This window comes from Paramormyrops kingsleyae, chromosome 6, assembly GCF_048594095.1.
Source record: "Paramormyrops kingsleyae isolate MSU_618 chromosome 6, PKINGS_0.4, whole genome shotgun sequence".
In the NCBI taxonomy this organism is placed as follows: Eukaryota; Metazoa; Chordata; class Actinopteri; order Osteoglossiformes; family Mormyridae; genus Paramormyrops; species Paramormyrops kingsleyae.
The window spans coordinates 39,144,694-39,162,079 of NC_132802.1; the positions used below are offsets into that span (position 1 = coordinate 39,144,694).

The following is a 17,386-nucleotide window of genomic DNA, read 5'->3' on the forward strand; positions in this document are numbered from 1 at the left end:
AGATCAAATTTATCAGAAAGTTGAGTAAAAGATGCGAAGCTATTGTTGAAAAACAAATCATTAAAACACACAATTCCCTTTCTATGCCAATCATAAAATACAGGGTCGGATAAAGAGGGCTGAAAAAGATGATTTGATAAAATTGGACTCAAAAGAGAAAAACCAGTTAAATTGAAGTGTTTTCTCATCTGAGCCCATACTCTCACAGTATGCCAGACAACCGGATTATCAATTGACTTGTTTCGGGCTAAAGGAAGTGAGGATCCAAGAAGTGCCAAAACAGAAGATTCTTTAGCTGAATTCAATTCCAATGACACCCAGGATGGACAATTATCTTTGTTTTGGGAATAGAACCAAAACGCAATACAGTGTATATTAGCTGCCCAATAGTAATAACAGAAATTAGGCAAAGCCAGGCCTCCATAACGCCTAGATTTCTGGAGATGAGCTTTATTCAAACGGGGATGCCTTCCTCTCCATATATAAGAGGATATATCTGAATCTAAAGAAACAAAAAAAGATTTAGGAATAAAGGTAGGTATTGACTGTAACAGATACAAAAATTAAGGTAGTACGTTCATTTTAACAGAATTTATTCTCCCCACTAAAGATACTTTAAAATGTTTTTAAATGAAAAATTCATACAAATTCATAAGATGACAGGCAGACTACAGTCACTCAGTGTCTCCACCCTCCGTTACTGCTTTTCCGCTACAGGATGTTGGGGAGCCTGTAACTGGGAACTGTGTATGTTTGCGCTGAAACTGGGCACTGTGTGTGTCTATGTGTGTGCGCTGAAACTGGGCACTGTAACAAACACTGGTTTGTTACCAGATGTCTGCAATTATACTCCTGTCCTCTAAGGGTCAGTATAATTTCCAAGAGGACTATAAGGACCAAGAGCCTATATAAGGGCAAGGGCAGCCATGTTTGTTGAGGCTCAGAATAAAGGAAGTAAGTCCTTATTTGAGGAACGGGAAGCGTTCATGGCTCAATGTAAGATGATTTTCTGAATGATATGGATGTATTGTTTGTTAAATTTAGTAACAATTATTTGAATGATATACATGTGTATTTGTTGGGTTTAGCAAAAAGTGGGATGTATGATTTTTTATTTTCAGAAAGGCCTTTTTTTCCGGGTGAGGGTAAAATGCGGATTCCGCCGGATTCCGCCGAACGTAAACAAAAGGAGGAGCTCAGCATTGCGGTGCAACTGCGCAGTCAGTACAATACGGTTGTCTGAAATCGTATTGTTCTTAATGTTAACATTAATTTCATTGTTAATTTGTTAAACATGTGAAAATGTTCTATATATTATCTGTTGAGCGTTCTCTGGTCGAGGATAATCTACATTTTTCCCCTCTCTTGTCCCGTCAGACAGACGTGGATGTCCATGCATGCTACCAACGTCACTGTTCATGGATGCCTGTTCCTGACGAATAAAATAAATCATAATAAATCAATAAATAAATATGTCTTTCACCAAACATGTCAGTATTTTATTGTAATTCTGTATTTCTGTAGGTCTCACATCCAAGCACTATTGAACTGTTTTGGTGTTATCTGATTAAATTTTCTCATATAAGTACAGCTATACTGTACAGCTTGAAAGCACTCCTGTGAAATATCTACGTAGAAACGTGGTTGCCACTGTACAAGCCATTTTATCAGAATTAATACACGAAATAAATAAAAGAAAAAGGATATTGCAATTAAAGCATCTGTTATATTGAAACATGGAAGTGGCACGTAGAAATCCTGCCCTGGGACATGTGATATACTGCCGGAAAGCTGGCAATTTGTACTATATGGAAATGCATGAAAGTGCCCAGGGCAGGATTTCTAAATGTGCATTTCGCCCTGTACACTGTAACCATGGGGAAGCTGCCATAAATAATCTTCAACTAAAAGTCCACGGAAGTGGCACGTAGAAATCCTGCCCTGGGACATGTGATATACTGCCGGAAAGCTGGCAATTTGTACTATACGAAAATGCATGAAAATGCCCGGGGCAGGATTTCTAAATGTGCATTTCGCCCTGTACACTGTAACCATGGGGAAGCTGCCATAAATAATCTTCAAGTGGCACGTAGAAATCCTGCCCTGGGACATGTGATATATTGCCAGCTAGGAAGGTCGGATTTGTACTTTACGAAAATTCAAGATTGAAGAATGAAGATTCAAAAGGTTTATTCGTCACGTACACAGTTGTACACATACAACATGTAGTGGAATGTAACCCTGGTCACTCTGAGCAGCTGTGCATGATAAGAGAGTAACAAAATATAGAAAAAATTAGAAAAATAATAAGATAAAAAATATATGAAATGTTCAGCTGTACATAATCTATACATAAGTGATAGGTAAGAGGTATATAAGTGCAATGTGCAAGAGGCCTGAGGTATGTGCCAATGATTTGGACAGTGTGAAGCAGTACCTAGAGGCATTGAGTATTGTCCTGATTTAGGAGCATTATGACCTGGGGGAAAAAGCTCTTCCTTAACCTTTCCGTTCTGGGGTGCGTTTCCCAAGACCATATGTATAGTTCGAACGAACGTTCGCAAACACTGTCATTAAGTTGCGTAGTTCGAACAACTCACGAGCTGTAGTTAGAAGCTTAGTCCCGGGTAAATACATCAGCGATGGTGGAAAATGCAGTCTAAGAAGGGTATAGTCACCGTGTAAGTAAAATTTTTTAATAATCTTTCATAACTAATAAGGAATAATTTAGCTCTACGATCATATATAATGTGAAGTTGTGTGAAAATGTAGTTTGAAACGTTATTGTTGTGTGGGTCACTGGTCATAAGTATGGTAACTATCGGTAGTGAGCAATAGGGACACCTTGCTGGGTGATGCGGGAAGAATCCGCTATGTGACCCATCTGTACGTTGACGTCGAAATTCAACTCACCAGTGGCACTTGCACTCTCATCTAGCACATATTGTATGTTCTAGTCACTCTTTGGCTTCTTCTCATGTTTAGAAACATGTGTGAACAGTTTTGAGTCCTTGTGTTTAAGTGATGACTACTGTATGGTGGCTGTGCTGAACTTCTGCAGCCTGTGTTTTCTATTTTGCATCAAAGTTCACCACAGTGCAAAATGTGTTTTGATGAATGGGAATGTGTTTAGAGTTTTGCTCAAATCTGCAAATTGTGTTTAAAGTTTCACCAAAAGAGTGATTGATTCAATAAATGAGTTTTGGCAATTGGAAGTTTTGTTCCAAGAATGAGGTTTAGTCTTTTAGCAATTCAGAAAAACTGTAACAGAAACATAAGGCAAGGTAAACTTTAACTTACCAAAGCTCTTTGGGGTGGTCAAACCAGATGTGTCCAGTTTATACAGATACTGCACAGTTAGGGGTAAAAGGCTGTTATGGGCAGGGTTAATCAATTGTACAGTTGTGCTTAAAATGGGGTATAAAATCCTTCAAATACTACAAAAGTTATGTAAGACAACTTTTGTTTTTTGTCTTGTAAACAAGTACACCTACTCTTACAGTTTTAGACTTAACAGGTTTTAAAGAATTTTATATTATATTATATTATATTATATTATATTATATTATATTAACATGACTATAGCGAATGTCTGTCAGCCCCTTTTGACAGAAGGGCCTTTTAGCTATGTTTTCACAGACTCTGAGTCTGAAAAATCAGGGGTAGAAATAATTTGAGATAATGCAAAAAACAATGTGAGAGGAATGGATGTGTGGTTGCAATGACAGATAACATCACACGGTATGTGTAAAAGTCATTTGAAGACTGAATTGTGTTACAGTGAAAAAAACCCACAACAGCACAATAAAGGGCAAGTGACTCAGGCAAAGTCAGTCAGAAGGGTGTGTGAACATGCTCGGCAAACTGGGTGATAAGTATAATGATGAATGCCTGCTCACCAGTAAGTTCATGCTTATTTCCTTACAGTATCTCTTGAGGAGGCCTGCCAATGGTGTGGACAGTTTCAAAATAAAGATGGTGACTGGTTGAGGAAATTGATGTAGTCATTTGATAGATGGGAAAATATGACTACTTGTCCTATACTGTATGTTGTTAATCCCACTGTAGATACTCTGTGATGGATGCCAGAGGTGGCAACACCGTGTCTGTACTGGCATGACCAAGAGCCAATTCAAACACATAACAAATGTTAAATGGTATTGCACAGCTTGTGAAGAGAAGTGTTCGCTATAAAAACGCAGCCACACTACAGTGGTATGCAAAAGTCTGCAACCGCTTGTTAATTTAGCATTTTTTCCAACTTTTGACCTTTTATTTTTAACCCCTTCATTGAGCCAATGCATTTATTTGAAAAACAGTGTTACAGGGGACACAGTTGGGTATTAAAATCAAGTTTTTATTCTAGCTTGGCTTTACTTTTCTGAGTTTGTTAAAGTTCCCATGTCAATCATCTTTTTGAGTAATTTGCGTAATGTACTTCTCTCGCCAAAGGTGCAAAATAAATGAGTAATACTATATAGTAGAACAGACATGCGTCAAGTTTTCTTCATGTTCGCGTAGGTGGCCTTGAAAAAGGACATTTTGTGTCTCAGTGATGGCTCAGTATCTGGTGGGCCATACTTTGTTCTCCATCACCTGCCTGCACCATGTTGGCTTTGAGTGAATGAGTTTGATGAGGTGATCATGGGTGATAACATGGTTCCAGGCTGCAATGAGTGACTCAATCAACTCATGTTTTGATTTTGGATGTCTCTTGGATATCTCCAAAGCCACCTTGTGCCACAAGTTCTCAATGAGATTCAGATCGGGGGATTTGGCAAGCCACTCAATTGATCGATGTTGTTCTGACGCTTCCAGTTGATCACCTGTTTGGAGCAATGGCACGGTGCGTTGTCATCTTGGAACAGGAACCAGCTTGTAAACAGCTGCTGCACTGACGGCACCATACACTTTTGCAGTACTGTGATGTACTTGGTCCCACTGACCATGCCGTCAACGATGTGCAGACGTCCGACGCCACTGGCAGCCATGCAGCCCCAGACCATGACCTTCAAAGGATGCTTCACAGTGAGGTTGAGGCACTCAGGCTTGAACTCCTCTCCAGGAAACCTCCTCACATAGGTGTCTGCCTGGCTACCAAACAGGCAGAAAGTGCTTTCATCGCTGGAAAGCACCTTTTCCCACCGTTTCACATGTCCAGCGTGACTTCTTCCGTGTCCAGTCAATCCGGTTGCACCTTTGGACATCAGTCATCAGTGGCTTGTTGCGTGCCTTGCAACCCCACAGACAAAACTGTTGATGAGGTGACACTGACATGGCAGCTGTCTGACCACTCACGCAGTAGCTGAGGTGAGGTCAACTTGCGATTGCTCAATGGAATGCGTCAAAGTGCATGATCCTAGCATGATGTTGATGCATGTGGATGACCAGACCGAGGCGTGTCTGCCACCAAACTCACTTTCTTCTTTTGTAGAATCTTTACAACTGCTCTGTGACTGCAGCCGACTTTGTTAGTAATCTGCCAGCATGAAAATCCATGAAAATTTGTTGTTCCAAGGAATATTTCTTAAATAATAGTTTATTTTCATTTGTAATTCTTCATTCTGCCAATGCATATTTATTTGTTTAATAAATGGTGTTGTTCACAAAACTACAAAAAGTAATGTGAGAACATAGTAATTCACTACATTCACTACTGTTCATGGCTTAAGGGCCATTTGTTAGACTGCACAACACAATTGTGAAAGAAGGTGAGAGCTCCCGTAGTGGCTATGGGACTGTATTTCCATAGAGCTGATATTATGTGTGGCAGCCTCATTGCTTTTTAGATCACAAGGTGGGATAGAAGGACAAATCAAATCAATTTGCTCATTTAATATTAAAATTTTTTTATTAGGCTTGATTTTTGGAAGCCCAAATTTAGAAACCCACCGCAACTGAAAATGGAATGCCACAGATATAAGTCTCTTCCATGTAGTAGTATCTATTTGTTAACCCAGAGTGATAGCTTTTTGGCTAAGGATCTGTGTCAGCAGTTGGAATTATTGCTGGTTTAAATTATGTGAATGCCATGACAAATCCTACTCTATTAGCTACTTGAGCAGTTGCTCTATTTTGGGTGTGATGTTAATTTTCATTTAGCCTGGTAAGGAGGTTTAATGTACAGGGAAATTGGGTGGTTAGTGGCTAAATTATCACTCCAGCTGCTAGAAATAAACTGTGCATAGTTCTTGTGCGTGAGATGGCTTGTTATGAGAATGCAACAATATTGCAGCAGGAAAACAAGCACTGAGAAAACACTTTTTTTTTTCATTACTCCATGGACATACATCTTTCAAGATACCACCCAAATACCCTCAATGGAACATAAGCCAATAGATCCTACTAGGATCCACTGTTGGAAATGCAGTCACTACTTAAAGTCTCTGGGGTATTTATACTGTTGCCCTATGAAACACCATCATAGTGAAAGGTTAAAACAAAGGCAGTACCCTGTCATGCTATGCAAATATACATGAGAGCTATTGGTCTTCAGGAGAGTGGGCAGGTCCAGGAGCTGCAGAGTGAAACAAACTTTATAATCTGTGTCAATGAGCACTGCCTTGCCTGAAATGCTTACCTGGAAATTAACTTAAACGTGTATTACATATTACAGGAGAAATACTTAAAAATTAATTAGATTGGCTGGCTGGCTCTTGAAAGTAGGAACTGTAAATGAACTGACCTTAATGAGTATAATAGTCAGGTACATTGCAATTCATTCCACTTGAAAAGTTACAACTTAGACTAGTTCAGTGTAAGTGTATAGCTCAGTAGTCTAAGTATGTGGGCTTGTAATTCAGGGGTTGCTGGTTCAAATCCAGCTTCAACTAGATAAGTGCATGTTTATGGGCCCTTGAACCATGAAAAGTAGTGAATTGCCATGTTCTCAAATTACTTTTTGTAGATTTGTGAACAACACCATTTATTAAACAAACAAATCTGCATTTGCAGAATGAAGAATTAAAAATGAAAATAAACTATTATTTAAGAAATATTCCTTGGAACAACAAATTTTCATGGATTTTCATGCTGCCAGATTACTAACAAAGTCGGCTGCAGTCACAGAGCACTTGTAAAGATTGTACATGAGAAGAAAGCGAGTTTTGTGGCAGACACGCCTCAGTCTGGTCATCCACATGCATCAAAATCATGCTAGGATCATGCACTTTGACGCATTCCATTGAGAAGTCACAAGTTAACCTCACCGTGTCATGTCAGTGTCACCTCATCAACAGTTTGTTGCCGGTTCCCGCAGTTTGGTCTGTGGGGTTGCAAGGCACGCAACAAGCCACTGATGACTGATGTCCAAAGGTGCAACCGGATTGACTGGACACGGAAGAACTCACGCTAGACATGTGAAACGGTGGGAAAAGGTGCTTTCCAGCGATGAAAGCACTTTCTGCCTGTTTGGTAGCCAGGCCGACACCTATGTGAGGAGGTTTCCTGGAGAGGAGTTCAAGCCTGAGTGCCTCAACCTCACTGTGAAGCATCCTTTGAGGGTCATGGTCTGGGGCTGCATAGCTGCCAGTGGCGTCGGACGTCTGCACATCTTTGATGGAATGGTACATCACAGTACTGCAAAAGTGTATGGTGCCGTCACTGCAGAAGCTGTTTAAAGGCCGGTTCCTGTTCCAAGATGACAATGCACCGTGCCATTGCACCAAAAAGGTGATCAACTGGAAGTGTCAGAACAACATCGATCAATTGACTGGCTTGCCCAATCTCCCGATCTGAATCCGATTGAGAACTTGTGGCACAAGGTGGCTTTGGAGATATCCAAGAGACATCCAAAATCAAAACATGAGTTGATTGAGTCACTCATTGCAGCCTGGAATCATGTTATCACCCATGATCACCTCATCAAACTGGTTCACTCAATGCCGACACGGTGCAGGCAGGTGATCAAGAACAAAGTGTGGCCCACCAGATACTGAGCCATCACTGAGACAAAAAAAGTCCTTTTTCAAGGCCACCTACACGAACATGAAGAAAGCTTGACGCATGTCGGTTCTACTATATATGAAGTATACTAATTTATTTTGCACCTTTGGCCAGAGAAATACATTACGCATATTACTCAATAAGACAATTGACATGGGAGCTTTAACAAACAAACTCAGAAAAGTAAATCCAACCTAGAATAAAAACTTGATTTTTATTACTGTGTCCCCTGTAACACTGTTTTCAAATAAATATATTGGCTCAACGAAGGAGTTAAAAGTAAAAGGTCAAAAGTTGGAAAAAATGCTAAATTAACAAGTGGTTGCAGACTTTTGCATACCACTGTAGTGTGGCTGCGTTTTTATAAAGAAGACTCCTCTTCACAAGCTGTGCAATACCATTTAACATTTGTTATGTGTTTGAATTGGCTCTTGGTCATGCCAGTACAGACACGGTGTTGTCACCTCTGGCATCCATCACAGAGTATCTACAGTGGGATTAACAACATACAGTATAAGACAAGTAGCCATATTTTCCCATCTATCAAATGACTACAGTAATTTTCCTCACCCAGTCACCATCTTTATTTTGAAACTGTCCACACCATTGGCAGGCCTCCTCAAGAGATACTGTAAGGAAATAAGCATGAACTTACTGGTGAGCAGGCATTCATCATTATACTTATCACCCAGTTTGCCAAGCATGTTCACACACCCTTCTGACTGACTGCCTGAGTCACTTGTCCTTTATTGTGCTCTTGTGGGTTTTTTTCACTGTAACACAATTCAGTCTTCAAGTTACTTTTACACATACCGTGTGATGTTATCTGTCATTGCAACCACACATCCATTCCTCTCACACTGTTTTTTGCATTATTGCAAATTAGTTCTACCCCTGACTTTTCCGGCTCAGATTCTGTGAAAACATAGCTAAAAGGCCCTTCTGTCAAAAGGGGCTGACAGACATTCGCTATAGTCATGTTAATATAATATAATATAATATAATACAAAATTCTTTAAAACCTGTTAAGTCTAAAACTGTAAGAGTAGGTGTACTTGTTAACAAAACAAAAAACAAAAGTTCTCTTACATAACTTTTGTAGTATTTGAAGGATTTTATACCCCCATTTTAAGCACAACTGTACAATTGATTAACCCTGCCCATAACAGCATTTTACCCCTAACTGTGCAGTATCTGTATAAACTGGACACATCTGGTTTGACCGCCCCAAAGAGCTTTGGTAAGTTAAAGTTTACCTTGCCTAAAGACTAAACCTCATTCTTGGAACAAAACTTCCAATTGCCAAAACTCATTTATTGAATCAATCACTCTTTTGGTGAAACTTTAAACACAATTTGCAGATTTGAGCAAAACTCTAAACACATTCCCATTCATCAAAACACATTTTGCACTGTGGTGAACTTTGCAAAATAGAAAACACAGGCTGCAGAAGTTCAGCACAGCCACCATACAGTAGTCATCATTTAAACACAATGACTCAAAACTGTTCACACATGTTTCTAAACATGAGAAGAAGCCAAAGAGTGACTAGAACATACAATATGTGCTAGATGAGAGTGCAAGTGCCACTGGTGAGTTGAATTTCGACGTCAACGTACAGATGGGTCACACAGAGGATTCTTCCCGCATCACCCAGCAAGGTGTCCCTATTGCTCACTACCGACAGTTACCGTACTTATGACCAGAGACCCACACAACAATTACGTTTCAAACTAAATTTTCAGACAACTTCACATTACATGTGATCGTAGAGCTAAATTATTCCTTATTAGTTATGAAAGATTATTAAATTTCTTACTTACACGGTGACTATACCCTTATTAGACTGCATTTTCCACCATCGCTGATGTATTTACCCGGGACTAAGCTTCTAACTACAGCTCAAGAACTGTAGTTCGAACTACGCAACTTTACAACAGTTTTGCTCCACTATGGTCTTGGGAAATGCATCCCAGAACGGAAAGGTTAAAGAGGAGCTTTTTCCCCCAGGTCATAATGCTCCTAAATCAGGACAATACTCAATGCCTCTAAGTACTGCTTCACCCTGTCCAAATCATTGGCACATACCTCAGGCCTCTTGCACATTGCACTTATATACCTCTTACCAATCACTTATGTATAGATTATGTACAGCTGAACATTTCATATATTTTTTATCATATTATTTTTCTTATTTTTTTCTATATTTTGTTACTCTCTTATCATGCACAGCTGCTCAGAGTGACCAGGGTTACATTCCACTACATGTTGTGTGTGTACAACTGTGTACATGACGAATAAACCTTTTGAATCTTCAATCTTAAATTTTTGTAAAGTACAAATTCCGACCTTCCTGGCAATATATCACATGTTCTGGGGCCTCATTTCTACATGCCACTTCTGTGGACTTTTAGATTATGCAGGGCAGCTTCCCTATTGTTACAGTGTATAGGACAAAATGGATAATTACAAATCCTGCCACAAACACTTTTAAATGTTTTCATAAAATTTAACCTTTTCCACTACTACATGCCAAGCCTGGGGGACTTATTTCTACATGCTACTTCCATGTTTAAATGTAACAGATGCTTTGCAATTTTCTTTTTCTTTCTTGTATTAATTATCATATAATGACTTGTACAGTGCCAACCAATGTGACGTTTCTATAATAGTGTCGATATTTCACATGAGTGTTTGCAAGGTGTACAGTAGCCTTACTAATTATATGAGAAAATGAAACCAGACAACACAAACATACAGTTCGATAGTGTTTCGATATGAAATCTACAAAAATACGTCAGAATACACTTTTTTTGGTGAAAGAAACATTTTTATTTATTATTACGATTTATTTTATTTATCAAGAACAGGCACCCACAAACTGTGACGTTCATGGTAGCTGGACGTCCAAATCCAAATTATCCGCGACTAGAAAATGCTCAACATGATATATAGAACATTAAAAAACAAAAAAAACAACCAACAATTAAATAATTGTTAAACATTAACAGCAATAAGGATTTCGGACAATCGTATTGTACTCTGTAATATGGATGACAAAATTGCACTGGCTGAACGTGCTGAGCTCCTCGAATACCCCTTTGTTTACATCCAGCGTATACTCCACCCCTGCAGGCGACGGCAGATTGCGCTCCACGTCACGTCAGCTGCAGACACACCCTTTTTTTCCCCCCCTGATTTACTTGCAACTGCCAACCTTCTCTTTCCGACTTCACATCCTACCATTGTTTGGACCATCCTCACCTGGAAGAGGACGTTTGGTGTCCACTTTGGACTGTGCTATTCATTTCAGTTGTATGGTTATCCATCTCAACACCAGTTTTCTTGAGTTATTGTTAATTCATTATTTACATGTACATTTGCTGCTCACCTTTGTTAGTAAATATTCTTTGGTCTGTGAACTGATGGTGTATTTCTCTTTACGCCACCCTGAAATGTCCCTCCCTACGTATAGTGTGTAATAGGTTGGTTCTGAGGCAGGAATCAGCAGTGTTACATAAGTGGTGCCTGAACAGGGACCAGGGTTTAACAATTCATTGTATCTTGCATTAGTAGTGGTGTTGCCATGACTAGCAGCAGCCCTCATGTTCTTTCTTATGTTCTACTTAAGAAATTTACAAATGAGAGGAGGCCATTCGGTCCATCAAGCTCGTTTGGGGATAACTTAACTAATAGCTCAGAGTTATTAAAATCTTATCTAGCTCAGATTTAAAGGAGCCCAGGGTTTTAGCTTCCGCTACACTAGCAGGAAGACTATTACATACTCTAACTACACGCTGTGTAAAGTAGGGCTGTCGCGATAACCGCAATATTGTAATATCGCGCTATTGACAAGCCAACCGCAGAGGAAGGAAAGCAACCGCAGAAACCGCGGCAACCGCAGGGACAAGGTTAATTTTTTTTTCTTCTTCTTCATGAGGCTGTGGCCTTATTGTTTTACAATTCATCACCTGTATTGAATGTTAAATAAATTAATAATGATACCAGAGTGTTACGAGTGTCATTTTCCCGCGAACTGTTAATATCCGGGGTTTCGTTGATTTTGAATATTGAAACGATGGCAGGCGCTCTCCTCCCAAAACCTAATGTCACGTCGCCAGTTTGGGAACATTTCGGCTTTCAACCCAATGAAAAGGGTGAGCCGGCAAATTTAGATGAACCGATTTGCAAAATTTGTGGCAAAAAGGTCCCTGTGACACGCGGCAATACATCTAATTTGCGGTGTCATCTCGCTAACTGTCATCCAGCCATTGAAGCGCAGCTGCCTCTTCCAGCATCAGGTCGCGGAGCAACATCAAAAAGAACAGCTGAGGCCGGTACTAGCCGACAGTTAGGAGTAGCTGAAGCCTTTGCGAAATCGGTCAAATACAACCGTGAAAGTAACCGGTATAAATGTCTTACAGCCGCTGTTACACAGTATCTAGTTGAGGAGATGGTTCCATTCAATACAGTGGAGAAACCTTTTTTCGTTTTTCAAATTGGAAAAAATAATTTCTTATTGTTTGTTTATTGTTAGCCTACTTTAGAATGATTTGATTTCGTTTTTTAAATTGGAAAAGGCATGTTCTTATTGCTGTTTGGCATTAAAAAAATAAACAAAAAATGTTTTGTCTCTCTGTCAGTTAAAAAGCAACAATATATGCTACATAACTCAGCAATAGAGCTTTGTATGCAGTAAAATCAAGATTTTTATTTATTTATTTATTTTTAAACGGCGGTAATACCGCATACCGCGCTATTGAGCCACCCATAAAAACCGCAAGGGAAATTTCCTAACCGCGACAGCCCTAGTGTAAAGAAGTGCTTCCTCAAATTTAATTTAAAATCCCGCTGATTTCCACTTATGGCCACGAGTTCTAGTATTTAAACAAATATTGAAGTAGCCATTCGGCTGAACAGCATGCAGACCCGTTAGAATCTTATAGACCTGGATCATGTCCCCCCCTTAGTCTCCTTTGCTCAAGGCTAAACAGATTCAGCTCAGCTAACCTCTCCTCATAAGACATTCCTCTAAGACCAGGAGTCATTCCCGTAGCCCTCCATTGCACCTTTTCTAAGGCAGCAATGTCCTTCTTAAGGTATGGTGACCAAACCTGCACACAATATTCTAGGTGGGGTCTTACCAAGGAATTATATAAATGTGACATCACCTTCCTTGACTTAAACTCCACACACCTAGATATATAACCCAACATTCTGTTTATCTGTGTTAGAGACACGGGATGAGTTCCATGACTCAGACTTCACAGCTGGTCCATTTGTGACTCGACGAGAACCTTTGCAGAGGAGCATGCACAACTGCCTCCTAAGGGAAAAGCACCTCTTGCCCCTTTTTCTCCAGAGCAGTTACAGGAGATGTTAACCCGGTTGCAGGTAGTGGAATCGTTGGTGGAGAAAATCAACTCTGACTTCAGCACTTTTCAAACTTCTCTAGACACTTGCCAGGTATATGTACAAGGAGTGGAGGACAAGGCAAAGGCAATGGAAGAAAGATTTCAGTAGAGATTGAGTACAGAGGTAGATAGAATAAAACAACTTGTGGACTTACAGATGCAAGAGCTAGGTCAGTCAGTCTATGGATTGTTTGCAGAGGAGAGATGGACAATTGAAGGCTTTAATACAGACACGTGTTCTGCCATCTTCTACACCTGTCCAGGTTTACCCATCTTTTTGTCATTCCCATCCATCTGGCTGCCAAGGGCGTCATTTTAAAACGACCATTAAGATTGAGTTTCCACATTTTGGCCAGGGATCAGATGAAGATCCAGTGGCATATATTAAGAGGTGTGAAGAATTCTTAGCTGTTAGACCAATGAGCGATGTGGAAGTACTAGCTACAATGTCATCTGTTCTGTCAGGTACTGCTAAAGATTGGTGGTTGGCAGAGAGAAGAGCCATTGGAACATGGAGTCAATTTAAGGATGCTTTCCTAAGATCTTTTCTTTCTGAGGATTATGAAGCAGAAGCAGAGAGAAGAATCCATGAGAGGAAACAAGGACCCCAAGAGACCATCCGTAACTTTGCTTTCCAGTACAGGGCACTGTGTCTGCGATGGAAGAATGACATGACAGAGAAGGATGTGGTACATGCTATTCTGCGTAATTATAATCCCTGTCTGGCAAGCCTACTGAGAGGTACTGCTAAAACTGTGGAAGAGTTAGTGAGAGTGGGAACACTGATTGAACAGGATTGGCAGGAAGTCAAATGCTATCTTAATCAGTTCAACCACCCAAGAGCTGACCAACAACATAAACAAACTTCGAGTAAGGTTAGCCATACAAACACCTTACAGATGCAAGGAAGGGTGTCCATTACTTTCAAAGCGCTCACATTACCAATCACCATCAGGGGGCAGCAGTTTTTGGCAATGGTAGATACAGGCAGTTCTCTTTCATTAATACAGTGTGTGTGTTTGTGTGTGTGTGTGTGCGCGCTGTAACTGGGCACTGGGTGTGTGTGTGCTGTAATGGGGCACTGTGTTAGTGTGCGTGAGCTCTAACCGGGGGCTCTGTGTGTTTGTGTGTGTATGCTGTAATGGGGCTCTGTGTCAGTGTGTGTGAGCTCTGACCGGGGGCTCTGTGTATGTGTGTGTGCTCTAAGTGGGCGCTGTGTGTGTGTGTGTGTGTGTGTGTGTGTTCGTGTTCTAAGTGGGCGCTGTGTGCATGTATGTGCTGTAACAGGGCTCTATGTGGGTAGTGTGTGTTTGTGTGTGCTGTAACAGGGCACTGTGTGTGTATGTGTGTGTGTGTACTACATGTGGGGACTGTGTGTGTGTGCACGCGCTGTAACTGGGCACTCTGTGTGTGTGTGGGTTTGCATAGGTCGCATTTGATAAAATTGTCCCCAAAGTGTAGTGAAACACACACATACACACAGACAAACAAATACACAATAAATTTACCTTGTGAATTATCCTGGCCGAATATAAGTATTGCAATTACCAGAAAATATCATTTTGATGTTTTTAAATGGTAGTACTCAATTTTGGCCACCAGACGGCAGCATAAAATGTGCCTGTGCTGTAACAGGGCACTGTGTCTGTGTGTATGCACTATAACAGGGCACTGTGTGTGCGTGCGTGCGTGCGTGCGTGCGCTAGCTGGGGGCTCTGTGTGTGTGTGTGTGTGTGTGTGTGCTGTAACAGGGCACTGTGTGAATGTGTGTGAGCTCTGACCGGGGACTGTGTGTGTAACTGGGCACTGTGTGTGTGCTGTAACTGAGTCCTGTATGTGTGTGTGTGCTGTAACAGGGCACTGTGTGTGTGTGTGTGTGTGCGCGTGAGCTGTGACCGGGGGCGTTCTGTTTGTTTGTGTGTGTGTGTGTGCGTGCATGTGTGTGCTGTAACAGGCCTCTGTGTCTGTGTGTGTGGGCTGTAACAGTGCACAGTGTGTGTGTGTGCGTGCATGTGTGTGCTGTAACAGGCCTCTGTGTCTGTGTGTGTGGGCTGTAACAGTGCACAGTGTGTGTGTGTGCGCTGTAACTTGGCACAGTGTGTGTGTGTGTGTGCGCGTGAGCTGTGACCGGGGGCGTTCTGTTTGTTTGTGTGTGTGTGCGTGCATGTGTGTGCTGTAACAGGCCTCTGTGTCTGTGTGTGTGGGCTGTAACAGTGCACAGTTTGTGTGTGTGCGCTGTAACTGGGCACTGTGTGTGTGTGTGTGTGTTTGTGTGTGTGTGTGTGTGTGTGTGCTGTAACAGGGCACTGTGTGAATGTGTGTGAGCTCTGACCGGGGGCTCTGTGTGTGTGTGTGTGTGTGTGTGTGTGCTCTAAGTGGGCGTTGTGTGTGTGTGCTGTAACTGGGCACTGTGTGTGTGTGTGTGTGTGTGTGTGTGTGTTCCCTGTAACTGGGCATTGTCTGTGTGTGTGTGTGTGTGTGTGTGTGTGTTTGTGTGTGTGTGTGTGTGAGCTCTAGCCGGGGGCTGTGTGTGCTGTAACAGGGCACTGTGTGAATGTGTGTGAGCTCTGACCGGGGGCTCTGTGTGTATGTGTGTGTGTGTGTGCTCTAAGTAGGCGTTGTGTGTGTGTGCGCTGTAACTGGGCACTGTGTGTGTGTGTGGGTTTGCATAGATCACATTTGATAAAATTGTCCCCAAAGTGCAGTAAAACACACACATACACACACACACAATAAATGTACCTTGTGAATTATCGTAATAACCGTGGGAAAATTATTTTTCTATTTTCTTGCTGCCATCTCCTGGCCGAATGCAAGTATTGCAATTACCAGAAATGATCATTTTTAATGTTTTTAAATGGTAGTACTCAATTTTGGCCACCAGACGGCAGCATAAAATGTGTGTGTGCAGTAACAGGGCACTGTGACTGTGTGTGTGAGCTCTAGCCGGGGGCTGTGTGTGCTGTAACAGGGAACTGTGTGAATGTGTGTGAGCTCTGACCGGGGGCTCTGTGTGTGTGTGTGCTGTAACAGGGAACTGTGTGAATGTGTGTGAGCTCTGACCGGGGGCTCTGTGTGTATGTGTGTGTGTGTGTGTGTGTGTGCTCTAAGTAGGCGTTGTGTGTGTGTGCGCTGTAACTGGGCACTGTGTGTGTGTGTGGGTTTGCATAGATCACATTTGATAAAATTGTCCCCAAAGTGCAGTAAAACACACACATACACACACACACAATAAATGTACCTTGTGAATTATCGTAATAACCGTGGGAAAATTATTTTTCTATTTTCTTGCTGCCATCTCCTGGCCGAATGCAAGTATTGCAATTACCAGAAATGATCATTTTTAATGTTTTTAAATGGTAGTACTCAATTTTGGCCACCAGACGGCAGCATAAAATGTGTGTGTGCAGTAACAGGGCACAGTGACTGTGTGTGTGAGCTCTAGCCGGGGGCTGTGTGTGTGTGTGTGCTGTAACAGGGAACTGTGTGAATGTGTGTGAGCTCTGACCGGGGGCTCTGTGTGTGTGTGTGCTGTAACAGGGCACTGTGTGTGTGTGCGTGCCGTAAGTAGGCGCTGTGTGTGTGTGTGTGTGTGTGCTGTAACAGGGAACTGTGTGAATGTGTGTGAGCTCTGACCGGGGGCTCTGTGTGTGTGTGTGTGCTGTAACTGGGCACTGTGTGTGTGTGCGTGCCGTAAGTAGGCACTGTGTGTGTGTGTGTGTGTGTCTGCGTGCCGTAAGTAGGCGCTGTGTGTGTGTGTGTGTGTGCGTGCCGTAAGTAGGCGCTGTGTGTGTGTGTGTGTGTGTGCGTGCCGTAAGTAGGCGCTGTGTGTGTGTGTGTGTGTGCGTGCCGTAAGTAGGCGCTGTGTGTGTGTGTGTGTGTGTGTGCACTGTAACAGTGCCCTGAGTGTGTGTGAGCTCTAACCGGGGACTCTGTGTCTGTGCTGTAACTGGGCACTGTGTGTGTGTGTGGGTTTGCATAGGTCGCATTTGATAAAATTGTCCCCAAAGTGCAGTAAAACACACACA

The 17,386-nt window shown here is 41.7% G+C and overlaps 1 long non-coding RNA gene across 1 annotated transcript; it reads left to right on the top strand.

Moving 5' to 3' along the window:
- Positions 1–644: 644 nt before the first annotated feature.
- Positions 645–1,489, top strand: LOC140591720 (uncharacterized). The gene is made up of 2 exons (XR_011992033.1): positions 645–1,220; positions 1,378–1,489. It is a non-coding gene; the product is annotated as an uncharacterized lncRNA (long non-coding RNA).
- The last annotated feature ends 15,897 nt before the right edge of the window (positions 1,490–17,386 follow it).